The sequence below is a fragment of the Cricetulus griseus genome (genome assembly GCF_003668045.3).
Source record: "Cricetulus griseus strain 17A/GY chromosome 1 unlocalized genomic scaffold, alternate assembly CriGri-PICRH-1.0 chr1_0, whole genome shotgun sequence".
Taxonomy (NCBI): Eukaryota; Metazoa; Chordata; class Mammalia; order Rodentia; family Cricetidae; genus Cricetulus; species Cricetulus griseus.
In genome coordinates, this window is record NW_023276806.1 from 234,230,195 (window position 1) to 234,238,906 (window position 8,712).

General features: G+C 36.9%; 1 pseudogene; it reads left to right on the plus strand.

Annotated features, from left to right (window-relative positions):
• Positions 1-422: 422 nt before the first annotated feature.
• LOC100758495 lies at positions 423-965 on the plus strand (annotated as a pseudogene).
• The last annotated feature ends 7,747 nt before the right edge of the window (positions 966-8,712 follow it).

Sequence of the window (8,712 nt, forward strand, 5' to 3'; positions counted from 1 at the left end):
ATATCTATCCATCTCAAATACATCTCTGCATATCTAGAAAACCTAACTAACCTAACTGTAAGTTTTGACTATTATACCTGACTATATGCAATCTGTATTTAATCATGTATTACATTTTAAAAGATCTGTATAAACACAATACCAAACAAGGGGAGAAATTTACATATAACAAAATTAACCTTAAATTTGTATCAATAGACTGCAGTCTTGCGCTTGTTGTGTTTGCCCATGCATACAGCATCGTCTTGCCTGCAGATTGGGAGGTTCAGGCCTCATTCACTTCAGTCCCTTAATTGACAGCAGAGACATTGACAAATGCTTGTTGAATAAGGACAAATAAAGAGCTTGGGAAGGAGCAAAGCCTTTTTGACTTGTTTCAGTTGTTCCTGCGTGCTCCATCTTCTTCCAGCAATTCTAACAGTATGGAGAAGCGCCTGCGGGAGGCTCAGCTATTCAAGGAGGAAGGGAACCAGCACTACTGGGAAGGGAAGTACTGAGATGCTGTGAGTCAGTACCATCGAGCTCTTCTTCAGCTGCAGGTCTCGATTGAGCTCTTCTTCAGCTGCGGGTCTGGATCCAAGTCTGCCTTCCCCGATACCCAATCTAGGACCTGAGGGCCCAGCTCTCATGCCAGAGCAAGAAAACATACTGCAGACCACTCAGACAGACTGGTACAACAACCTAGTGGCCTGTCTCCTCCAGATGGAGCCAGTGAACTACGAACAAGTAAGGGAATACAGTCAGAAAGTCCTAGAATGACAACCTGATAATGTCAAGGCCTTGTGTCAGACGGGAGTAGCCTTCTTCCATCCGTAGGACTATGATCAGGCTCGGCACCACCTGCTAGCTGCTGTCAATAGGCAGCCTAAAGATGCCAATGTCCCCGGTATTTTCAGTTGACACAGTCAGAACTCAGCAGCTATTATAGAAAAGAGAAGCAGCTGTATCTGGGCATGTTTGGTTAAGGAAGAAAAAAGATGCTTTTTCACTTGAACTCAAGTGGACCGCTAAAGACCCATCAAGAGAAACCTGAGCCTCAGCAAGAGAAATTTACACTTTACCTCTGACCCAGGTGGATTTTTACTTTTCCTGTTCTGCACAAGCTCTTTGCTACTAAGACTGTCTGCATCTTTTGTTGTTTATCCCCCAGTACATTTGTATAGCTTGCAATTTATATTTGCAAATCTTATATTTGCCTTGAGAAATGGACTAGAAAGCATTCATCCACTGTGGGTGGAATCAGCTGTATTTGTGGTTTCGATTTAATGAGATGTTATTAGATTTATTCAGATACAGAGGGCAAATAAAGGATAAAATAGTAAAAACAGGCAGAAAGGAATCTTGTGCTGGTTCGTCAGATGCATTTGTTTTTCCCAATGGGAAATATATATATTGTGAAACTAGATAATGTAAATTGAGCCCAAGTATATTTACATTAAAGATCTGAAATTAATCATTTTGGGGCTGAAGATGTAGCTCAGTGGTAGACTGCTTGCCTAACATGGACAAGGCCCTGTTTTGATTCCCTAGTGCTGCCAAAATAACTAAACAATAAAATCAAACTATTTTGTTATTTAATTTTTTTTCTTTTGTTTACACAGGGTTTCTCTGTGTAGCCTTGGCTGTCCTAGAACTGTAGACCAGGTGGGCTTCATACAGAGATCTACCTGCTCTGCCTCCTGAGTTTTGGAATTAAAAAGGCACACCGCCCAACCACTGCCGAGTTCTTTTCTGCTTTTTTTTTTAGTCCTTGATATTGCTTATACTCAGATCATTAACATAGTATAACTTATTTGTCTTTAGCCTATTCTGCTTTAAAACTTCTGAAGTAAATGCTTGGAATACATGAAACCCTGATTTTTTTGTTTGTTTGTTTTGTAAATAAATGCTTCTGGAGTTAAGCACTTAGGTAGTTAAAAGTATTTAATAATTCTCTGTCCTCATGCCAAAAAGCAACCCAAGTGCTAATGAGCTTTTTCAGAGTGTATATGTATGTGTGTTGTTGGAACTTGAACCTATCTTGTACATGCTAGGCAAGTACCCTATCATTGAGCTATGTAGTCAGTCCCAAAGTTGTGTTTGTTTTTGTATTTAGGACAAAGTTTCTCTGTGTAGCCCTGGCTATCCATGTTTTAACTTTTACTAGATGCATTTCTGAAGTGTGTTCATTTTTCTGAAAGACATTTCTGTGTCTTCTTGAAAGAATATAATAAAGTATGATAGAAAAAATTTGTATCAATAAATGAAAATCCATACCAATGTAATAAAGTATTCCTTTCTAGATGCTATTCCCCTTTTTTCCTTTAAAAAGAGATTGACTGTGATCTTTACCATTAATAACCAACTCCATTTAAATGAAAACAAACATTTATAAACAATATTTGGGAATTTGGGCATCGTTCATTCCAAACTGCCATTTGTAACGATAACTCTTTCCGCCAGCTTCCTGGGTTCTGCCGCTGCTTTAGGGCCCCAAATAACACTCAGAGCCTTATATTAGTTACAATGCTGCTGGCCAATGACTAGTATTTCATATTTGCTAGCTCAGTCTTAATTGTCAACCATAACTATAATCTATATATTTTTATAAGGAGTTATCGTACAGAGGATGCCGGCCTTATGTGTCCTCTCTTCCCGGGATCACATCGTGACCCTATCCATTTCCTACATTTCCCAGAATTCTCCTTCACTCCAAGTCCCACCTAACTGGCTTCCCTCTTGCCCAACAGTGCTTTATTTATCAACCAGTAAGACAAACATATACACAAAATGATTATTATATTCTTTGAAAGTTTCATACATGCACACAATGACATATGATTATATTTACTTCATTTATCCCTCCAACTTCTTCTTTATTAACCCACCTTCCCTTCCAAAATCTTCCACCCTTTACTTCTCTCCTCCCTTCTTTCCTCATTCCCTTCCTTTTTCCTCCTTCCCTTTAACAGCCCAATAAGTTGAATTAGTGATGCCTATATGATCAATGGTGTGGGGCTGCATCTTCAAAGAATGACTGTTTCTCCCCAAGCAGCTGTCATCTGATAATAGTTTGTCAGTAAGGTCTGGGGTCTAGTTGGAATTTTGTGCTGTTGGAATTTTACATGATTTGATCTTGTATTGAAAACTTTGGTCAAAGCATGGTTTCAATTCCAACTCTTACTGTGTCCTCAGTAGGAAAATGTACGTTGTTCCACAGAATCCCTAGGTTGAACATATCAGGAAGAATTTGGGCATACACATTCCTATTCCTTGCAGCACTTAGTGGAATAAACATCCCCTTCTTTCCTCTTTATTCTATATAATGTACATTATAAAGACCAATAAAAATTCAGTGGGTAATATATATTTGCTGACTAGTTTTATGTCAACTTGACACAAGTTAAAGTCATTTGAGAGGAGGGAACCTTAATTTAAAAATGCCTCCATAAGATCAGGCAGCAGACAAGACTTCAGGGTATTTTCTTTATTGGCGATTGATGGAGGAGGACCCAGCACATTGTGAGTGGCACCATCCCCTGGCCTAGTGGTTCTGGGTGTAGGAGGATAAGCATGACATGTGGAGCAAGTCAGTAAGCAGTAGCACTCATCCATGAGCTCGGCATAAGATCCTGCCTCCAGGTTCCTGCCTGGTTTGAATTCCTGTCCTGACTTCCTTCTTTCTCTGATGAATACTAATAGGAAGTGTATGCCAAATAAACCCTTTCCTTCCCAAATTCTTTGGTCATGGTGTATTATCCCAGCAATAGTAACTCCAAGACAATATACAAAACAATTGTCACAATTGAATGATTGTGTCAAATCATAAATCTAACAATGTAAGTTCTAAATTTGGTTTACCTGTTTCTTCCACCCAACATTATAACACTCATTGATTTGAATATCAGTCTTGGAGCTCCAGCACTGAACTTTATCATTTTACAAATATACATAGAAAAGCTAGAGAGATAGCACAATATGTGAAAGTAATTGCTATGCAAATCTGATGACCTGAATTTGATCTCCAGATCTCTTGATAAGAAGAAAGAAGCAACTCACCTACAAGCATCATCATGATTTATGTGTGCCTGCACTCATACACACATAACAGACACATGCACACAATGGTAATAAAATAAAAATTTTAATATGTATATAATAAGATATTTCTAATATAAGGATCATTTTTATCAGCAAAAATGCTAGGTTGTTACGCAAACTAAATGATATTATTTTCAACATAAACAGACAAGTTAAACTAAGTCATCCTGACATTCAGAAAACTGACAAGCAGTGACATCAGTTAGAGCTGCATACTGATTAGTAGATCCCTGGCAGTTGCTCCATATCTTTGAGCTTTAATTCTTCCATGCATAAAAAGACTCATGTAAATTAACATATTATGAAGAAGATCATATCAGATTGTATTCACAAAGACTCAACTGGATGTGTTAATGCTGTCAGTTCATTACAGTGTCCACGGCCAAGTAGAAACAGGAACCTCTATGTATGCAACTTAATATGAGTTCCCATTTTCCAATTTGCTGTCAAATGCAAGTAGATGTGACTTTTTTTGTCTAATTCTTCATGTCTCAAATTCAAATAATAATTTTTAATTACATGAGATCTTTAAAATTATTTTTTCTTATATAAACTTGGAAACCAAAAATTGTTATCCATAGGCAATGGAAATTGTAAAATACAGTGGAAAAAGGTTCTTAGGAAAGTTATGTGTGGATTATTAAAATATTAAATGTCCCCCTTGAAATTTTTAATAAATAGTACAGAAGTGTTAAGCATAATTATACTTCTGGGCACAGTTCTATAGAAATATATCAGTTGAAACAATGTCCTTGTCCCAGGTAACTATTTCAACATCCAATTTGCATGATTGTAGAATGTATACATATTTCACATAAGTGATACCATAACTATTTCTCCTTTGTAATTGGCATATTTCAGTCAGAATAGTAGGCCCATGAACTTCATGATTAATCTACATTAAAACATAAGATTATTGTTGAAATTATTGTTATAATTGCAACATAAAGCCATTGAGGCTTGTTTGTTAAATCGTAGAAGTTAAGTGATATAAAAATGTTAGTTACTACTTCTTAAATACCTGGTGTGTACTTCACAACTATAACACATCTCAGTTTGGACTAGTTAACAACTACTCAGTTCTCAGTAGCATTCTGTGGCAAGTAGTTATAATATTTTATGTCAGATACTTTGAAAGAGAAGTATTTTACAAATTCACAAAGTTGAATCCTATTTTTAAGTTCTCCACAACTTTGGTTTATCTAAAGCATTTTGAGCTTAATTTCTTATCTATTTTTAAGGTTTAGTTATATGTATATGGTGTGTGTGTGTGTGTGTGTGTGTGTGTGTGTGTGTGTGTGTGCGTGTGTGTGTGTTTGTGTGTGTTTATGAGTGTTTTCTCTGTATGTATGTTTGTGCATCACTTGTGTGCCTGATGCTCACAGAGTCTAGAAAGGGTGTGTCAGATATCCTGGAGTTACATGTAATTGTGAGCTACCATGTAGGAGCTGGGAAATGAACCTAGAACCTAATGCTGGAAGATTAGTCAGTGCAATTAACTGCTGAGTTATGTCTCCAACCTCTACAAGGAAGTTTTTAGAGAAACTGTCTCCTTTAAAAGGAAGGGAAGCATAAAAAGTGTTAATTTTCTTCTGTTCCCATATTTTTAGCAATGTATAAGCATATATATTGTTTATTTTTAAAGTAATATGGTAAGCATTGGAGCCATTGGGATTGATCTTAGCATAGAACTCCTAAAGACATTTTTAATACTTCTCTATCTATCCATCTATCTATCTATTTGTCTGTCTGACTGTCTATCTATCTATCTCCCCCTCTCTCTGTGTGTGTGCACACATGCTCACTCTTAAATGTTTGACACATGTGTGTTGGAAGTCAGAGGATCAGAGGACAAGTTGAGGTAGCTCAACTTGTAATTAAACACCGAGTGTGCGACAATGCATCTTTGCCCATTGAATCATTTCACCAAGCAAGCATAGAACATTTTTAAAAGACAACATTATTTTAATTCTTTTGTTTTCCAGTGAGTTTCACTGAATTCTAGGAAGTCTTTAATTTCTTTCTTTATTTCTTCCTCTCAGTAGAGGAATATAAAATGGCTGAAAGACATATAAGAAAGTGCTCAACATCCTTAGCCATCAGGGAAATGAAAATCAAAACAACTCAGAGATACCATCTTGAGAATGGCAAAAAATCAAAAACACCAATGACAGTTTATGCTGGAGAGGATGTGGAGAAAGGAGAACACTCCTCCACTACTGGTGGGAGTGCCAACTTTTACAGCCACTTTGGAAATCAGTATGGCAAGTTCCCAGGAAAATGGGAACCAGATTACCACAAGATCCAGCAATTCCACTCTTAGGCATATACCCAAAAGAAGCACATTCATACAATGGGGAGGGGATTGGGAGCTAGGAGAATGGGAAGGGGAGAAGAGGAGGGATGAAGATGACATGAGGGAGAAGGAAGTTTGTGTAGGGGGAAGAATACAGGAGAGCAAAATAAGAGACACCATAAGAGTGGGAGTCATTTTAGGTTGAAAGAGAAATCAGGCACTAGGGAAATTTCCAGTGATCTACAAGGATGACACCAACAAATCAAAAACAAATAAGAATAAGCACTCAATGGTCCTTAATTTCACTCAATATTAGTGGTCTTAACTTGTATATAAAAAGACTCAGGATAGCAGATTGCATATGAAGACATAATCCATCCTTCTGCTGCATATAAGAAACACACCTCAACTTCAAAGACAGACATTACCTCAGAGTAAAGGGTTTGGATAAGTTATTCCAATCAAGTGAACCCAAGAAAAAAGCTGGGGTAGCTATCTTAATATCTAACAAATTAGACTTCAAACTAAAATCAATCAAAATTATGAAGACGGTAATTTCATACTCTTCACAGGAAAAATCCATCAGGAAGAAGTCTCAATTCTAAACATCTATGCCCCAAATACAAAGGCACCAAGGTTCGTAAAAGAAACATTATTAAAACTAAAATCACTAACTTAATGGGGGCTGGACATAAAGATTTTTATTATAAATGATAATTTCACAGTGGTTAATGCCTGAAGTGGCAATATTTTTACTTTTTAATAACTATAGAAAGTAACAATATTTCTTATGAGTGATAATTTCTGAGCTTTGATTTCATACAGTGGGCATTAATACCTGTAGATCACATTGATTTTTTTTGCTGTTGTTTTTCGAGACAGGGTTTCTCTGTGTAGCTGTGGAGTCTATTCTGGCACTTGCTCTGTAGACCAGGCTGGCCTCAAACTCACAGAGATCAGTCTGCCTCTGCCTCCCAAGTGCTGGGATTAAAGTTGTGTACCACCAAAGTTAGGCCCCATTTTTTATTTAAATTAGAAACAAGATTGAGAACTGCAAACATTACTATCATCCAAAACCAGGATCATTTCCATTCTTCCACTAACATTAGCTATATCAGCATTTTTCTTTTGTTATTGTACATTTTATACATATAAATAATGTTCACAAACTATTTCAATGTGCTTGCAAAAAGAAATAAAGCAAAACTTTTCTCTTAGCATGAACAAGGGGGAGCTCTTGGTCCACAGATTGATGTCTGGGAAACCATCATGGAACTTATCCAGACCCCATGAATGTGGATGTCAATGAGGAGGCCTTTGTAATCCAGGGGGCCTCGTGTAGTAGATCAGTACTTATCCTTAGTATAGGAATGGACTTTGGGAGCCCATTAAACATAGTTGGATACTCCCTCATCCTAGACACACAGGGGAGGGTCTAGGCCCTATCCCAAAAGATATGATAGACTCTGAAGACCCCCCCACAGAAGGCCTTACCCTCCCTGGGGAGCAGAAGTGTTATGGGATAGGTAAGATGTTAGTTGGGTGGGGGCAGGGGAGAAGGGGAGGTAGAGGGAACTGGGATTGACATGTAAAACTATCAACCTATCTTGCTTATAATTTAAATTAAAGATTGAGGAAAAAATAATTCAAAAGAAAGAAAATGCTTTCACTCTCTCAGAAATCAAGAACCCCAAGCCATGGATCTATACAAGTGAACTATTATATGTTTGTCCCCTGCTGTAGAAATTAACACTTCCCTGGAAGAAGAAGCAGGAGCAGTTTTTCATCAAGTTTGGATTCTCCAACTTTCTAGTTACCACAAGGATGTTAATTACAAAGTTAAATTGCTTTTAATGACTAATGGTAACAAGAAAATATTTTCAATTATCTTATAGTCATGGACCATGACTTCCAGTTGAGAGTCATAAGTAGATTATCCCTACTGACCAAACTCATAATAAGAAATAAAGTAACATGTTTGTTCTAGATATAGTCCAGTAGTATCATGAATATTTTCATTATTTTCAAATGAGAAATATTTACAGGCTATGAAGAGAAGCCAAAGTGTATTTTCAGTACTTTTGCCTGTGTCATGGTACAAGTACTTGGAATAGTCAGTTTACATTAGACTGATGTGGTTTCTTTGACTTCCTGCATGGTTACGTATTACAAACTCACATTTAATTTTCCATCTCATAATGAAGTTACCCAAAGTAATTGAAAGGAAAAAATAGCATCACATTTAAATGCTCTAAGAGGTCATCAAGCACTTTATAGTTTACATTAATATTTCCCTCAAGCCCAGCCCCTATAATGTACTGTAACTCTCAAATCTT